This window comes from Jaculus jaculus, chromosome 13, assembly GCF_020740685.1.
Source record: "Jaculus jaculus isolate mJacJac1 chromosome 13, mJacJac1.mat.Y.cur, whole genome shotgun sequence".
In the NCBI taxonomy this organism is placed as follows: domain Eukaryota; kingdom Metazoa; phylum Chordata; class Mammalia; order Rodentia; family Dipodidae; genus Jaculus; species Jaculus jaculus.
This window is the reverse complement of record NC_059114.1, coordinates 2,852,809-2,869,858: the sequence shown is the minus strand read 5'-3', so window position 1 is coordinate 2,869,858 and position 17,050 is coordinate 2,852,809. Positions and strand designations below refer to the sequence as shown.

General features: G+C 45.8%; 4 non-coding genes across 4 annotated transcripts; 1 reads left to right on the top strand and 3 right to left on the bottom strand.

The window, feature by feature from the left end:
• Nucleotides 1-9,640: 9,640 nt before the first annotated feature.
• Nucleotides 9,641-9,714, top strand: Trnai-aau. The gene has a single exon. It is a non-coding gene; the product is annotated as a tRNA-Ile (tRNA).
• A 4,699-nt stretch (nucleotides 9,715-14,413) lies between these two features.
• Trnas-cga lies at nucleotides 14,414-14,495 on the bottom strand. The gene has a single exon. It is a non-coding gene; the product is annotated as a tRNA-Ser (tRNA).
• Nucleotides 14,496-16,076: 1,581 nt separating this feature from the next.
• On the bottom strand, nucleotides 16,077-16,184 carry Trnal-caa. Its single transcript has 2 exons — nucleotides 16,147-16,184; nucleotides 16,077-16,122 (listed from the first exon to the last, which is right to left on the bottom strand). It is a non-coding gene; the product is annotated as a tRNA-Leu (tRNA).
• Nucleotides 16,185-16,938: 754 nt separating this feature from the next.
• Trnat-agu lies at nucleotides 16,939-17,012 on the bottom strand. The gene has a single exon. It is a non-coding gene; the product is annotated as a tRNA-Thr (tRNA).
• Between the last annotated feature and the right edge of the window lie 38 nt (nucleotides 17,013-17,050).

Below are 17,050 nucleotides of genomic sequence, written 5' to 3'. Positions count from 1 at the left end.
CACTCAGGATGCTTTTTTCCTGCCTCCTTACGAGGCTGGTCGCCATCCCTCAGGGCACTGAGCAGGGAAGCACGAACTGTGGGTCTTTGGATCTGCTATGGTGACCCCTGTCATTGATGTGCAATGTTCCCATGAATATTAGCTTCGTCTGCAGCACGTGAAAGCGAGCACCTGACACTGGCTTTCTGTCCTCTCTTCACTCAGCTGTAGGAGCCCTTTGAAAAGCACGTGCCTGACCCCGCCACGCACGCGCGCACGCACCACACAGTGTTTTTTTCCTCTTTGAGAACTGGCGTGTCACTCTGTTGCCCCAGACTGACCTCTAACCTCTGGGTTCAAGAAACTCCCACGCTTCAGCCTCCAAAATATCTGGGATTACAGTCACATCTCATTGTACTCCTGGTTTAGGATAACATTTCAATGTACAAAATGAAGCCACAATTTTAGCATTGCATAGAAGTTGAGCCATCGTATTTCGGAGCTTTAAAATAGTTTGGATGCCGGGCGTGGTGGTGCACGCCTTTAATCCCAGCACTCGGGAGGCAGAGGTAGGAGGATCGCTGTGAGTTCGAGGCCGCCCTGAGAATGCAGAATGAATTCCAGGTCAGCCTGAGCTAGAGTGAGACCCTACTTCAAAATAATAATAATAATAATAATAATAATAATAATAATAGTAGTAGTAGTAGTAGTAGTAATAATAATAATAATAATTTGGATAACAAGAAATAACTTTAGTATCTGTGGCAGTCGGGTTTGCATTGCTGGCAGAAATCACCCAACCAAGAGCAGCTTCTGGGTGGGAAAAAAGGTTTATTCTGGGTTTACAGATTATAGAGGAAGCTCCATGATGGCAGGGGAAAACAATGGCATGATCAGAGGGTGGGCATCACCTCCTTGCCAACATCAAGTGGACAAACACAACAGGAGAGTGTGCCAAACACTGGCAAGGGGAAACTGGCTATAATACCTGTGGTAGTTTGAATAGATGGCCCCAATATATTCAGCGTTCTATTAGTTTGTAGTTTGCATCTATAGCCACCTGGCTGGAGGCAGGGTCACTGGGTGGATCTTAAGGTGTGGTGGTGGGTTTGGGATTTCAATCTAAAGATGCCCAAAATGTGCCTAGCTGGAGTTCCTGACGTGTGCTGTGCTGTGTGGCCTTTGACTTTTAGGCTGTGCTTCTCTCTCTCTCTGCTTGGTCCTGTGAAAGCAGGCCAGCTTCCCCTGGGTCTGTACGCTTCATAAATCCTTTCTTCCATAACTGTGCCTGGTCTGGAAGTTCATCTCAGTGAACCTGAAGCTGTCTGCTACAATACCCATAAACCCACTTACAGCAACACACTGCCCCCAGGAGGTGTTAATTCCCAAATCTCCATCATCTGGGGACCTAGCATTCAGAACACTTAAGTTTATGGGGGGCACCTGACTCAAACCACCACATTCTGCCCCTGCCCCCCATAAACTGATAATAACTATCCATGATGTAAAATGAAATGCATTCAGTTCAACTTTAAAAGTTCCCGTAGTTTTTTATGAATCCCAATGATGTTCAAACATCCCCATACTCCAAGGTCTTTTAACTAAACCATAATACCAAAAAATCCCCCCTAAGCCCCATAATGACACAGAATAAACATTCATGCTGCAAAGAAGGCATTGGGCATAGCAAAGAAATATTCAACTAATACAAGATTTTAAAAGGGCAAACATCAAACTCTAGCTCCAAGTCCAACATCTCTGGTCAATGACAAGTCTCCAAATGACAGAACTCTAACCAGCAACAAGGTTCTGGAGTTCCAAGTCTGCCCCTCTAGCTAGGCAACTCACAGTACTGGAAAACTTCATCTGGGGCCCGCAGCTCTCCTTGGCAGCCATCATGTGGTCCCCGCATCTCTACTGAGCCTCCACTGCAACCCACAGTCCATCCTCATGGTCCCATGGGGTCTCCATGCAGACATCCAGCAAACCTGCTTCACACTGTCCATGGCCATTTCCAAAACACAAGACTGTGTTGCAACTTCAGTGACCCTCTCTTTCCTGCATTTCTTATGCTCTGTAATAGCAGGTAGGGTGCCAATTTGTTAATCCAGGGGGGAATAAAACAGACTTTTAAGAACAGGACACTCCTTGAGCATTTAGACCCCTTCAAAAGAGTCTACATTATTCCTATTGCCCCAATGCAGGTCAGCTGGCTCAATCTCAATTGTTGTAAACTCTCAGATAATTGCAGCTGAATGGGCAGAAGGTTCAGCCCGAAGACTTCATTTCTGTGCCATGTCCCTCTTTTCACACCAGTCCATTTCTACACAATGCAACCCTGCAACAAAGTCTCAGGACACAGGCATATCAGCAAGCCTCTCACACAAACTACTTCTAGCCCAGTGCAAGAAAAGCTCTTTCTCACCCTCATAAGCCAAACCTCATAGTCCATAGTTCTTACTGCATTGAGGTCTGTTTTTTTTTCTTTCCGAGGTAGGGTCTCACTCTAGCCCAGGCTGACCTGGAATTCACTATGGAGTCTCAGGATGGCCTCAAACTCATCGCAATCCTCCCACCTCTGCCTCCCGAGTGCTGGGATTAGAGGTGTGCACCACCATGCCTGGCTCCTTCGTATGTTTTAATAATACCCATACCAAGGACCTGTATACTAGGGACTGAAGAGATGGCTAAGTGGTTAAAAGTACTTGCTTGTAAAGCCTGATGGCTCAGGTTCCTAAAGCCAGATGTACTACATGGCACATGTATCTGAAGTTTGTTTGCAGTGGCAAGAGACCCTGGAGCACTCAGTCCCTCTCTTTATTTCCCATTCTCTCCTAACAATAAATAAATTTTAAAAATATTTGAAACACACACACACACACACAAAACCAGTAAGATGGGTGTGGTGGCTCATGCCTGTAATCTCAGCTGAGTTAGAAGGATCACCATGAGTTTTGGGCCAGCCTAGGTTACAGAGTAAGTTCCAGGTCAGCCTAGGCTAAAATGAGACTACCTTAAAAAACTAAAAACCTGAAGATTAAACAAAAAACAAACACATAAACCAAAAACACCCCTTACCTGGTGTGGTGGCACATGCCTCTAATCCCAGCTCTTGGGAGGCAGAGGTAGGTGGATTGCTGTGAGTTCAAGGCCACCCTGAGACCACATAGTGAGTTCCATGTCAGCCTGGGCTAGAGTGAGACTCTACCTCAAAAAAAAAAAAAAAAAAAAAAAACACCTTAAAAATCACAACCAATGTTGTTTTCTAAATATTTATGTTTAACCAGGTGTGGTGGCACACACCTTTAGTCCCAACACTCTGAAGGCAGAGGCAATTGGAGGATCACTATTAGTTCAAGGCTAGGTGGAACTACAGAATGAGTTATAGGTCAGCCTGGGCTAGAGTGAGACCCTACCTTGAAAAAAACAAAATGAATATTTATGTTTATACCCATAGATTAGTGACACTGTCAGCTTTGGTCAGAGAAGCTGCTTTTTGCAATGGGTGACAAATACTAGAAAATTCAAAATTCATCAAGCTGGGTGTGGTGACACACACCTTTAATCCCAGCATTTGGAAGGCAGAGGTATGAGGACAGCCAGGAGTTGGAGGTCACCCCAAGACTACATAGTGAACTTCAGATCAGCCTGAGCTTGAGCAAGACCCTACCTTGAAAAAAAAAAAAATCTACTGGGGGTGGAAAGGCCTAAGTGAGGTCAGGGGAAGAGATTGAGTAAAGGAAGGGCCAGGGAAGGGTTAATCAAAATCTAAGAGAGTATGAAAAAGTCATATGGAAACCGACTATTTGGATAATGGTACATCCAGAAGCCATAGATTCTTACTAGAATCCATCATATCTCCTCCCTCTCTCCATTAGTCTCTCTTTTATTTTGATGTCATCATCTTTTTCTCCTATTATGAGGGTCTTGTGTAGGTATTGCTAGGCACTGCAAGGTCTTGGATATAGAGGCCAAATTCTGTCCCAACAGTTGTATGTAAGGAGTGGTTCCCTTCCTTTGGCTCTTACAGTCTTTCCACCACCTCTTCTGCAATGGACTCTGAGCCTTGGAGGGTGTGAGATGTTTCAGTGCTGGACACTCCTCTGCCCCTTCTCAGCACTATGTTGCCTTTTGGGTCATCCCAGTGGTCATCACCATCTAAAAAGAGAAGCTTCTCTAACCAGAAGTGAGAGTAGCATTAATATATGAGTATGAACATTAAGTGTAGTGCTTTCAAGGCAATTTTATGAGAGTAATTTATGCATTTATCCAGACAAGAGCAGGCTTTATACCCCTAAGGCTCATGATAGCCCCTGCCTTAGGCTTTTGATTAGGTTTTAAGTACCAGGCATGTATTCCCTCCCATAGAGTGTGCCTTCAGCCCAATTAGAGAGCATCTGGTTTCCCCTAGAGAAGACATGCCACTATTACACTCTTTTGGTCATTTGGCCTGTCTGGCCAAATTTGAGGCTTCCAGTGTCCACTGTTTTCACCACTGATGACTTCTGTCTCCCATAGGGCTGCATACGGTGCAACTTTTCCCAGCTTACAGTTGGCTGGCCTACAGGGAGATAGGGCTCAATGGTTAAAGTACTTGCTCTCAGAGCCTGATAGCCTGGGTTTGATTCCGCAGTACCCAGGTAAAGCCAGCTGACAAAGTGATGCATGTGTCTGGAGCTGGTTTGCAATGACAAGAAGTGAGGAAGAGGTGAGCACAAGGCAGGTAATTACTGGAACCTTCCATGACACCCTTGCCTGTAACCAGTCACTTAAATAAGTTGCTTTTTTTTTTTTTTATGAAGAAAGGAGAAGGAGGAGGAGAGGAGATAGGACAGTAAATGTAGGTGAGGATGGCAGGTAAAAGAAATCTTTATATATGGTTGGTGGCAGCCAGGTGAGGTGGTGGACACCTTTGATCCTAGAACTCAGAAAACAGAGGTAGAAGGACTGGTATGAGTTCAAGGCCACCCTGCAACTACATAGTGAATTCCAGATCAGCCTGGGCTACAGCGAGACCTACCTCAAAAATACAAAATAAATAAATAAATAAATGGTTGGTGGCAATGTAAACTGCTGTAACCATTGTGGAAGTCAGTGTGTGGAGGTTCCTTGACAAAAACAAACAGCCGGACATGGTGGCTCACGCCTTTAACCCCAGCACTTGGGAGGCAGAGGTAGGAGGATCGCCGAGAGTTTGAGGCCACCCTGAGACTACATAGTGAATTCCAGGTCAGCCTGGGCTAGAGTAAACCCTACCTCAAAAAACAAACAACAAAAAAAAGCAGTAGAACAGGATGTTGAAAAGAAAAAATAAATTTCTAATAAATCAGGTCATTGAAAAAAAAATACCTTAAAACTGGGGTAAACAAATAAACCAGTGGTTAAAGGTACTTGCTTGCAAAGCATACAGTTCAGGTTTGAGTCCTCAGTAAAGCCAGACTTACAAAGTTGTGCGTGCATTTGGATTTCATTTGCTGCAAGACCCTCTGGCTCTCACTGTCCCTCTCCCAAAATGATAATTATAATAATAATAAGTCAGGCTGGGGAAGTGGCTCAGCAATTAAAGTGCTTGTCTGCAAAGCCTGATGGCCTGAGTTCAATTCCTTACTATCCACATAAAAGCCAGATGCACAAAGTGGTACATGCATCTGGAGTTTGTGTGTGTAGCAGCAAGAGGTCCTGGTGCACCAATACTCCCTCCCTCTTTCTCTTCCTTGTAAATAAATAAATATATTTTTTAAAAAAAACCTTTCAAAGCAGAACTACCGTATGACCCAGATGTCCCCCTCCTGGGCACACGCTCTAGGACTACACCACAGGGACACTTACACCTCACTTTCATCGCTATTTGGGATTCACAACAGTACCCACATAATGCCAGGGGCACAAGGTGGCACATTCATCTGGAGTTCATTTGCAGTCACAAGAGGCCCCTGGCATGCTCATTCTGTCTTTCTTATTATCTCTACTTGCAAGTAAACAAATGAATTTAAACTTGGATGTGTAGGTCATGAAACCTGGGAGTCCCTGTGAGAGGGGAGGAAGCCATCTTTATGGAAGGGCAGGAGAGGGTCACGGTGCGTGTGACATGGAAGCAGGACTATCTGGGGGATGCTGCAGTCAGCTCCACGTTGACGGGTTGAGCTTGCAAACAGACACTGTTTATGGGAGGAACAGATGGGTTTATTTCAGGCTTACAGATCCAGGGGAAGTTCCATACTGGTGGGAAAGACTGTCCCTTTCACAGATCCGAGTAGAGAGAAACCACCAGCAGCCAGCACACGCCAAAAGCAACAAACATCAGGGGTCCAGGCATAGCTCAAAAACCTTTCTGCACACTTTTGGGATAGAAAGCAGATCCTCCCCCACCCCCCACCCCGCCACCATGACACCTTAGGGCTAGACTCCAGGATCTGCCCCCAGTGACACCTCCTCCAGGCAGGCAGCTGGAGGCAAGCTGTGATAAAACACCTGAGTCTATTGGGAGACATACATTCAAACTAGCACAGGGGAGAAGGGAACAGGGTGACTGGGGGAAGGAAGTGGGACAGGCAGATGCAAAAGAACAAAGGATAATGACATATCTGTATGAAAATGCCACAATGAAACCTGCTACTTTGTATGATGACTTTAAAATACTTTTTATTTATTTATTTGACAGAGAAAGACGGAGAGAGAGAGAGAAAAAAAATGGGCACGCAAGGGCCTCCAGCCACTGCAAACGAATTCCAGACACATGCGCCACCTTGTGCATCTAGCTTACGTGGGTCTTGAGGAATCAAACCTGGGTCCTTTGGCTTTGCAGGCAAATACCTTAACCACTAAACCATCCCTTCAACCCTGTGCACTGACTTTAAATGAAAAGAAGAATGGAGTTAGTGGGGCACAGCTGCTCACATCCCACATCTCTACATGTCAGAGCCTCAGGCAGGATGATCAGGGAGAGTCTGAGGTCAGCCTGGACTACACAGTGAGTTCAAGGCCAGCTTGGGCTGCAAGGTTAAATCCTCTTTCCTAAAACCAAACTCACTGCACATTGTTGAGAATCCCTGTAATTCCAATGTTTGAGGGGAAGAGTTCAAGGCTACCCTGATAGATTTCCATGAGACTATGTCTCACAAAAGCGGAGCAGGCATGGAGAGGTGGTTTAGCAGTTAAGGTGCTTGCCTGAAAAGCCTCAGGGTTGATTTCCCAGTACCCATGTAAGCCAGATGCACAGGATCACACATGTGTCTGGAGTTTGTTTGCAATGTCTGGAGGCCCAGACAAGTTCATTCTCTCTCTCTCTGTGCCTCTCTCTAATGAATAAAATAAAATAAGAAAAAACCCAAGTTACAATCATCAAGCAACTAATATGATTTCCTGGGCCAAAGAGCTAAATTTAAAATGATTGACAATGTTGGCTGAGCTGGAGGCAGAATTCTTAGAAGTCAATAGTAGTTGTCATATGAAGCTGTTTCTGTGGGGTGCCGTGAACACATGTCTATTCACCCCAGATAGGGCAGAGACCACAGACCAAAGCACGACTGCACTAAAGCCAGTTTGCGTGAGCCAATGAGTACGCTGGGGTAACTTAGAGAACATGGGTGAGGGGTTGCTGACAGGAGTGTGGGTGACTCAAAGACAGCTGCGCCGCTGAAAAGCGCACCCCAGCATAGGTGATGACATGGGAGCCACGTCTCTGGAGCACACTGCAAAGAGCCTGCAGGCAGCTCTGCTGGCCGCTGGTCAGACAGTCTCTCCACCTTCCCCTAAACAGTTGTTGACCCTGTATATAATCTTACGTAGGGAGGTCTTGTAACTTTGTTTTAAGTTTCAGCTTTCCCAGACTTGTTGACCTTCTGAGTCTTCTGAACCTCCCTCCAGGAGGGAATCTTTCAATTTTGAGGAGATTGGTATATAGAAATAGTAAAAAAAAAAAAGAACAGTAAATCCATTTACAAAACCTTCAAGTCCAGGTTCAAGTCCCCAGTCACCCACACAAAGTCAGACAGGCATTTAATTACAGAAACAAGAGACCCTGGCACACCAGTACACACACACACACACACACACACACACACACACACACACACACGCAAATATATATTTTATTTAAAAGCCAGGTATGGTGGTGCAAGCACTCCTGAGTTTGAGGCCAGCCTGGACTACAGAGTGAGTTCTAGGCTAGAGTGAGACCTTGTCAAATAACAACGACAGCAGCCAAGTGAGCCCCTGAACACCCAGTTGGCTGGCTCCTAAGCCTCAAGGCTCTCTCCCCAGCGACACAGCTTCTCCAGCCTCCTGGAGGCTCCTCCAGCTTAGTTTGAGGCTTCTTCACAAACACTTGATGCTGTGGAGGACATTTTACATTCAAATTACCAGAGATAGCTCAGCTCTTTAGACCAGTTAACAACTCTTGAACACTACAACAAAATAAGATGAAAGAATCTGGTGAGACTTGTATGAGCAATGGTTGAATATATTGTGTTGGTTTAAAAAAAAAAAAAAAAGTTCACCACTTCTCTCTTGTACCATTGTCAGTTCAGAACAAACTGTTAAAAAGCCATATTTGGATTTGGTGGGACGCACGCCTTTAATCCCAGCACGTGGTAGGCAGAAGTAGGAGGATCGCCGTGAGTTTGAAGCCACCCTGAGACTACACAGTGAATTCCAGATCAGCCTGGGCCAGAGTGAGACCAAAGCCATATTCTCTGAAGTTTTGGGCCTCACTCTGCATGGAAGTTACACACACACACACACCCTGCCTGAGGGTGCCGGTAATTCCTTTCAAACTGTCACAAGCAATTGCTGAGACTTCAGTTCACAAGATGTGAGTTTTGTTGTTTGTTGAATGACAGTCTCATGTAACCAAGTCTGGTTTCTAACTCCTGGGTCCTCTTACCTCAGCCACCCCAGTGCTGGGATTACAGGTGTGAGTCACCGTGCCTGCCTACAAGATGAAATTTGAATTTGTAGTTAAAGCCTAGAGTTAGCCCATTTTTTTTTTTTTAATGAGTCACATATACACTCAACATCATGAAATGATTTCTTGTTTAGAATTAGGTGGAAAGCTTTGTGTAAATGTCTAATGTAACTTTGTAGCTAAACCTCACTGAAAATAAGGTAACTGGGGATTTCTGGGAGGGGCTGTTCAAATCAGACACACAGCACACACCACTGCAATGAGAGATTTACTGTTTAGCTGGGTCATGGCTTCCCCCTGTGCAGATCTCTTCAGCCTTTACCTACAGCCATCCAGAGTCTCCTCCTGGCTGTGCAGTGCATGGTACTTGTCCCCTCACTGCCAACCTGGATGCTCTGAGGACACAGCTCCTTCCTCGGCTCCACTCCCAGGAACTGCTTTGAACTGATTTGAAAGTAACAGGTCATAAATCACACGTTATTAAGGAGAAGCTTGTCACCTGGTAATTGATGTGCCTAGACGCACTGAAGGCTCCCTTCACCCAAGATTGGGGCTCTTGTAAGTGTGTATTCATTGTAGACTTTTTAGTCTGAGTTTGATGAATTAATTCAGGTTTTCTTGTTAAAGTCTTTGAAAAAAAAAAGAAACAAATTTACTTATGTTGTAAAGAAAAAAAAAGAGCAACAAAAAACAACTTAGTTGCATGAACTTATTCACGACTTTAGTATGACCATTAAAAACCTAAGAAGGCCATCTGGCCGGTTAGCTCAGTTGGTTAGAGCGTGGTGCTAATAACGCCAAGGTCGCGGGTTCGATCCCCGTACGGGCCAGCTGCAATAACTTTTGTTCTCATGCTGCCCAAACCACCCAAGAGCCAGACTCCTAGTGGTTCAGAATACTTCAGCGATAACACTATTTTTATTTTACTGTTACATTTTTATTTTACTGTAGATCCTAGTGCTGATGCCCAGTGCCTGTAATCCCAACTTCTGGGAGTCTGAGGCAGAAGGGTAATTGACAGTCTGGGTTACAGTGTGAGGTCTTTTTCTCAGAAAAGGGCAATTTACAAGCCTTGGGAAGAGTTTACTGATGAAATTAGTGGAGTAGTTTGGGAGTGTGATGGCTGTGTTTCAAGATGGGGGATTAGGAGAAGGTGTGAAATTTGCTTAAATTTTATTAAAATTGTATGGAACACAGGAAGGTGACTTTAGGGACAGCCTCTAAGATGCCATTTATACCCTCAACTCCCAGCCATTTCTGCTTCTGTCTCTGTCTCGTTCTCCTCTATCTCTTTTCTCTCTTCCTCTCCTCTTCTCCTTTCCCCTTCTCCTCTCCTGTCTTAACCTCCTGCTTGTCTCTGGAAGGTCAGGGAGCTTAGGGATAGGGGATGGGGAGGAGGGTAGAGTCTGGTGGCTTCAGGGCAAAGTCCTGCCTCCCAGCTCCACTGTTGGGGTTCTTGTCTCAGCATTCCTTTGGGAGATGTCCCTTTTCTGGGAGGCAGTGAACTAGCCTGGAGAAAGGCCTGTACAGGAGAGGAGCTCTCTGTGAGCAAGAGCTCTTTCCCAAGGGGTAAACATGGAGGAAGTACAGGTTGGAAAAGCTTGAATCACTTAAGACAGCATCTCACTACGCTGGCCCAGAACTCCCTATCCTTCAGCCTGTGCCAGTGTGCCTACACTCATCTTTGCACTTGTTTTATTAAATTAAAAAATTATGGTTGGAACTGGGAATGGTGGCACACACCTTTAATCCCAGCAACACTCGGGAAGCAGAGTAGGAGGATCTTGATGTGAGTTCAAGGCCAGCCTGAATTCCAAGTCAGCCTGGACTAGGGGGAGACCCTACTGCAAAACAAAAAAAAACAACAACAAAAAAAAAAAACAAGGGCTGGAGAGATGGCTTAGCGGTTAAGTCATTTGCCTGCAAAGCAAAGGACCCAGGATGATTCCCCAGTACCCATGTAAGACAGATGCACAAGGGGGTGCATGCATCTGGAGTTTGTTTGCAGTGGCTGGAAGCCCTGCCGTGCCCATTCTCTCTTTCTCTCTCTCTCCCTCCCTTCCTCTTTCTCTGTCAAACAAATAAATAAAAACCAAAAATTAAAAACAAAAAATTAGGGTTGGAGAGATGGCTATGTAAAGCCAGATGCACAAAGTGGCACATGTATCTGCAGTTTGCTTGCAGCAGCAGCTGGAGGTTGTCTCTCTCTCCTTGCAAATAAATAAAAATATTAAAAGAAATAAAAATATTTGTGACAAAGTATTGAGTTTCATGGGCCCCTTCCCTGTTGCTGGTCACCTTCCTTCCAAGGGTCATGCGATTTCATCACCCTTTCCTCCTGTCCTGTTTCCCTTCCCTCCTTGGACCTTTTCCTCTCTTCTCATTGCTCCCTCTTTTGGTGGGGAGGGTTTCTAGGTAGGGTCTTGCCCTAGTCCAGGCTGACCTGGAATTCACTATGGAGTCTCAAACTGGCCTCGGACTCACAGCGATCCTCCCACCTCAGCCTACCAGGAGCCACCACCATGCCCAGCATTTTTTAAAAATTAATTTCTTATTTTCCTTTCTTTTTATTTTATTTTGTTTATCCCATGATCATAATCCTCTTCTACCATTCCCCTTTTCCCCCTCCCAAACCCATCCTCCACTGAACCCCTTCTTTTTTTTTTTTTTTTTTTTTTTTTTTGGTTTGTCCAGGTAGGGGCTCACTCTAGCCCAGGCTGACCTGGAATTCACTATGGAGTCTCAGGGTGGCCTTGAGCTCACGGCGATCCTCCTACCTCTGCCTCACGAGTGCTAGGATTAAAGGTGTGCGCCACCACGCCCGGCTCAGAACCCCTTCTTTCCAACTAGTTTCTCTTCTATCCCAGGCTTGCTGCCTTCCAGCGTGTACTGAAGACCTGTGTGGATTGAAACCAGCCCCTCTTGGGAAGCCTCCAGGCCTTCAGTGCAATTGGGACTGCTGAAATATCTGCACGTGCACTGAGGATCCTTGATTCTCAGGTCTGCAACTCATTCCATGGAAGTATTTTCTTCTCTTAACAGCTGAGTCATGATCTGTTGTATTTAATAAATTCATTTTTTAAAATTTTTATTTATTTATTTGAGAGTGACAGACACAGAGAGAAGGACAGATAGAGGGAGAGAGAGAGAATGGACGCACCAGGGCTTCCAGCCTCTGCAAACGAACTCCAGACGCGTGCGCCCCCTTGTGCATCTGGCTAACGTGGAACCTGGGGAACCGAGCCTCGAACCGGGGTCCTTAGGCTTCACAGGCAAGCGTTTAACCGCTAAGCCATCTCTCCAGCCCTAAATTCATTTTTTGAAATAGATAATTAGACTGACTTTTTTTTTTGTCTGTTTGGTTTTCTGAGGTAGGGTCTTACTCTAGCTCAGGCTGACCTGGAATTCATTATGTAGTCTCAGGATGGCCTTGAACTCACCGTGATCCTCCTACCTCTGCCTCCCGAGTGCTGCGATTAAAGGTGTGCTCCACCACACCCATCAGCATTTTATATTAGAAGATTTGAGCGTGTGATGAAGTAGAGGTGGAGATGTTAATTTAGCTACTACACTTCATTCACTCTTCTATTAGGTCAAGTTCTATCCTCTCAATTGTAGCCTATCCCTCAGGCAGCTCACCTGTGACAACATTTGGTCCATGGGCCTCATATCAGTGACAATTTTGAATAAAAATGTATTGGCTTCTAGATAATTCTCTGGTTTATCCAATTCTTTGGTTAAAAACAGATAAACTCAAAGTTTGGGACTCAATGACTTCTCTGGAACCCCTAAAGCCCTTTTACCCCTATATGTCTGCCTAGCCAAGGAAGCTATTTCCTATTGTGTTTCAGGACTCCTTTTGACTTTAATACACATATTTGCTCTAGTAGTCTCAATTCACTCTAATAAATTCATAGGATGGCACCCTTGCTACTCCCAGGAATAAGGCATGGATCAGTCTGCGCCACTTGGATGGTGTCCTTCAGGTACCTGCCAAGGAGCCACTTGGACTCCAAAACCAGAGTCCAAAACACAAAAAGAGTAATTACTCAACATGGGGAAATTAACTGTAAAATGATATTATAACAATGAAATAGTTAAAGGCACTTAAATGAAACATGACAGTTCTAAGGTTCAGGAGTGACCAAGACCACAGAGAGCACTCTGAGGCAAAGATGAAAGTTTTATTGGGGGGGAATCACGAACTGCCAGGACTGACTCTCAAGAGCAGAGCAGACAGTTTTGGAATCACAGAGAGTGCCCTTTATAGAGTTCTTCAGTTGGGGGAAGACGAGGAAGGGAAGAATTTTTCTTTGTTCTTTACATTAGCTGCGGGGTGAGACCAGTTGTGACCAGGTGAGAGAAAGGGGGCAATAAATCTGGACCTGGGACATTGTTAGGAGGGAAGGGAAGGGAAGATGGCTGGGCAGTTCCTTGAGGATGTGGATGATTCTCTTCCTAATATCTCTGTCGCCATCCTGCTCTCTTTGGTGATGCCTTATTGGGAAGCCCATCTTGACCTAACAACAGTGATGTATATTAGATATGTCATGTGTAATATACATAATGGAGATGTATAATACATTTTTAGGAAACACAGTGAATATGAAGATAAGGAAGTAGCAAAGTATTTGAAAAGGTCTATGATGCTTATGTAGAATTCGCTTAGGTTTTTTTTTTTTTTTTTTTTTTTTTTTTTTTTTGTTTTTTTGTTTTTTTTTTCAAGGTAGGGTTTCACTCTATCCCAGGCTGACCTGGAATTCACTCTGTAGTCTCAGGGTGGCCTTGAACTCACAGTGATCCTCCTACCTCTGCCTCCCTAGTGCTGGGACTAAAGGCGTGCGCCACCAAGCCCGGCTCATCTTTTCTTTTTCTTTTTTTTTTTTTTTAATTCTTTTGTTTTTCAAGGTAGGGTTTCACTCTAGCACAGGCTGACCTTGAATTCACTTTGTAGTCATGTAGTCTCAGGCTGGCCTCAAACTCAAGGCGATCCTCCTACCTCTGCCTCCTGGGTGCTGGGATTAGAGGCGTGCGCCACCGCGCCTGCAGTTTTTGTTTTCTTTTTAGATGTTGTATTTATCTGCAGAGGGAGAGCGAGCGCGCCAGGGCCCTTTGCCACTGCAAGTGAACTCCGGATGCATGGTTGCACGTGGGCTCTGGGGAACTGAATCCGGGCCTGCAGGCTTTGTAAGCAGGAACCTTCATCGGTGCGGCCATCTCCCCAGTCCAGGCTTGGCTGGTCTACGTCGGTCTGTTCCAGAGTTGACGCACTGTGCCGATGAGCCAAACTCCTTCTGGACACATCGTCGGTTTGCTGGACACCCGGACTCCAGGCTGAGGCTTAGGCTGAACCGCGCTTCCCCTGAGGTCCCCGGCTTGGGTCAGAGTCAACTCCGCGGCGCCCCCTGTGAGACCCAGTTCTCAATAAGAATTGCCGCTTTAGGGATTTGTCGGTGTGCCACCGTCAGAAATTTGCCAGAAATTTTGTAAAAGCCACAGATGCTGGAGTCCCGGTAGAAAAAACAACCTCGCTGTGAGTAGGATTTGAACCTACGCGGGGAGACCCCATTGGATTTCGAGTCCAACGCCTTAACCACTCGGCCATCACAGCCTCACACGAGCTAGCTCTTAGCTAGATGGTTTGAAAATTATCATTCAACATTTGCCCTGTAGTATGCCTGAAAAATGAGAGTTCCACCCCGAGGCGTGCCTCAGAGAGGAATCTTTACCCCACTCCTCGCACCTTACAAGGAAGCAAAACACCGGAGCACCGAGCTCCCAGACAGCAGTCGAATCTCCCCAACAACTGCAATCTATTTTTGTTGGTCTGTCATGAGCCAGATGTGCCCAAGTATCGAAAGGATGCAAACAGACGTGGCTCCTTTTATAAAAGAACTCCATATGTAGTAGAAAACAAACCCTCTGTTTCCATCTGGGACCTGTTAGCCAGATGTCACCCAGTGCACCCTGAAGCCTCTTTCGAGCGTCCATGTTGCTAAATTTCCTCTCGACTAATTAGATTATATATTATATTCAGCATCTGTGGCTTTTCACAAAATTATATATATTAACCCAGGCGTGGTGGCACCCCTCTCCCCCTTTAATCCCAGCACTCGGAAGGCAGAGGTAGGAAGATCACCGTGAGTTCAAGGCCACCTGAGACTACATAGTGAATTCCAGGTCAGCCTAGAGACACTACATCGACCCCCTACCCCCAACAAAAAAAAAAAAAAAAAAAAAAAAAAAAGGAAGAAGAAATCTACTTCTCAGGAAAAGATGCCAATTTAGTTACCACACAAATGGTTCGAGGGAGAAGAGCGTATCTTCCTGTGAGGGCACGGGGCTTTTGTGGGGGGTGGGTGCCAAGGAGTTCCTTCCTAAAGAAAGAGTAAGTCGGTGGAAATGGAAGCACAGCAAAGCCCCCCACCCCAAAGACCGACCTCAAGAGACAGCTTGCTGTCACTGGTAGTGAACACACGGGCGTTATAGGTGGGGGCGAGGTGTTGGGAGGAGACACCGGGATCTTGTTCTGTAGCTGGCGCCAGCCACCGATTTGTTACAATCCTCCTGCCTCGGGCTCTGGAGTGCTGGGATTACAAGCTTGAGCCAGGGTCGCCACCCGTGGTAGTTACATAGAACGGATGTAAAATGTAGCACGTGTGAAATGCCCAGTAATGGAGCCGCCTAAGTCTTAAAATGCCTTTTTTTTTAAAAAAAATCCCGTCCAGAATCTGAGATCCGTTGGGATGCAATCTGTAAGGACCATAAAGTAACTTTCCTGCGCTGGGTGTGAATGGGGCAGGGCTGGTGGGAACACGGAGCGCGGAGCGGTCTCTGTCGCCCCCGTGCGGTCGGCAGAGGAAACACAGCGGGGGTTGTGAATGATGGGGACTCCTCCTCCTCCTCCCCCTCTTCCCCCTCCTCCCCCTCCTCCCCCTTCTCCTCCCCCTCCTCCCCCTCCTCCCCCTCCTCCCCCTCCTCCTCTCCCTCCTCCTCCTCCTCCTCCTCCTGGGATGCGCCGCCAACCTCCCTGGAAGGCATTCGAGTTTTAAATGTTTTCTTCCCACGCTGTCCCCGAGAAGTCCTGGAACTTCGCTGACAATAAAACTGGCTGCAGCAATGGCACACACCTGTGAACCCAGCGCTCGGGACACTGAAGCGGGGAAGCACCGAAAACAAAAGAACTACCACATGTCAGAAGTGGGATTCGAACCCACGCCTCCATACGGAGACCAGAAACCCCGAACACAGGGAAGCTGAGGCTTGAGTCTGGCGCCTTAGACCACTCGGCCATCCTGACACGCTGCAGCTCAGCTCCTTCAGTTAGGGATCCATGTAAAGGGATAGGCGATTGATAGGCTAGGGAGTCAGGCTAGCTCCAGGGAGGCTGAGCCAACAAGGATTAATTACCTGGGCTAAAGTGAAACTTTGCCCTAGAATAAGGCAAACAAGCAAAATAAATTAATAAATTTAAAAATGAAATAAAGATAAAGCTTTGGTATATATCACTAACTATATAATGTGTATTTATAAATATATATGAATGTAATATTATATAATAATATATAAATATATATTAAATATAAATATTTATTTACGTTTTATAAAACGGTTGTACCCTTAGACCCCCTGCCCACGCCACAATTCTGCTGATGGTCTCGGTGGGGTTATTGGTATTCATACTTTTTTTTTTTTTTAATGTAGGTGAGGCTTGTTTTTCATTCCTATTCCTCCTGCCTTCACCCCTGAACTCAAAGACGAAGAACAAATCTTAGCCATGCTGGCTGAAGTGCACACCCCAAACCTCACGATAGGATCAGTGTTCTATCGTGATTCTCCTGGGGTTGCAATAAGTGCTTTTCGCGAAATTCTCCCAAATTCCCATTGTCACCCACCACCTCAAAATTCATGCACTTCCCAGTGAAGTTTAAAAGGCCTGGTGTTTGCGGACTGATGAGAAGTCAAATTTCCTTCTGCTCAACCTATGCGGTACTTTGTACATACAGGGTTAAGTACACCTCTCACGGTGGGGCATTAGTAAAAACGAACTCCCTAGGCCCCGCTGGGATTTGAACCCAGGATCTCCTGTTTACTAGACAGGCGCTTTAACCAGCTAAGCCACGGAGCCGGATCTGAGAGATGCTCTAGTTATATGTTATTTGAGCA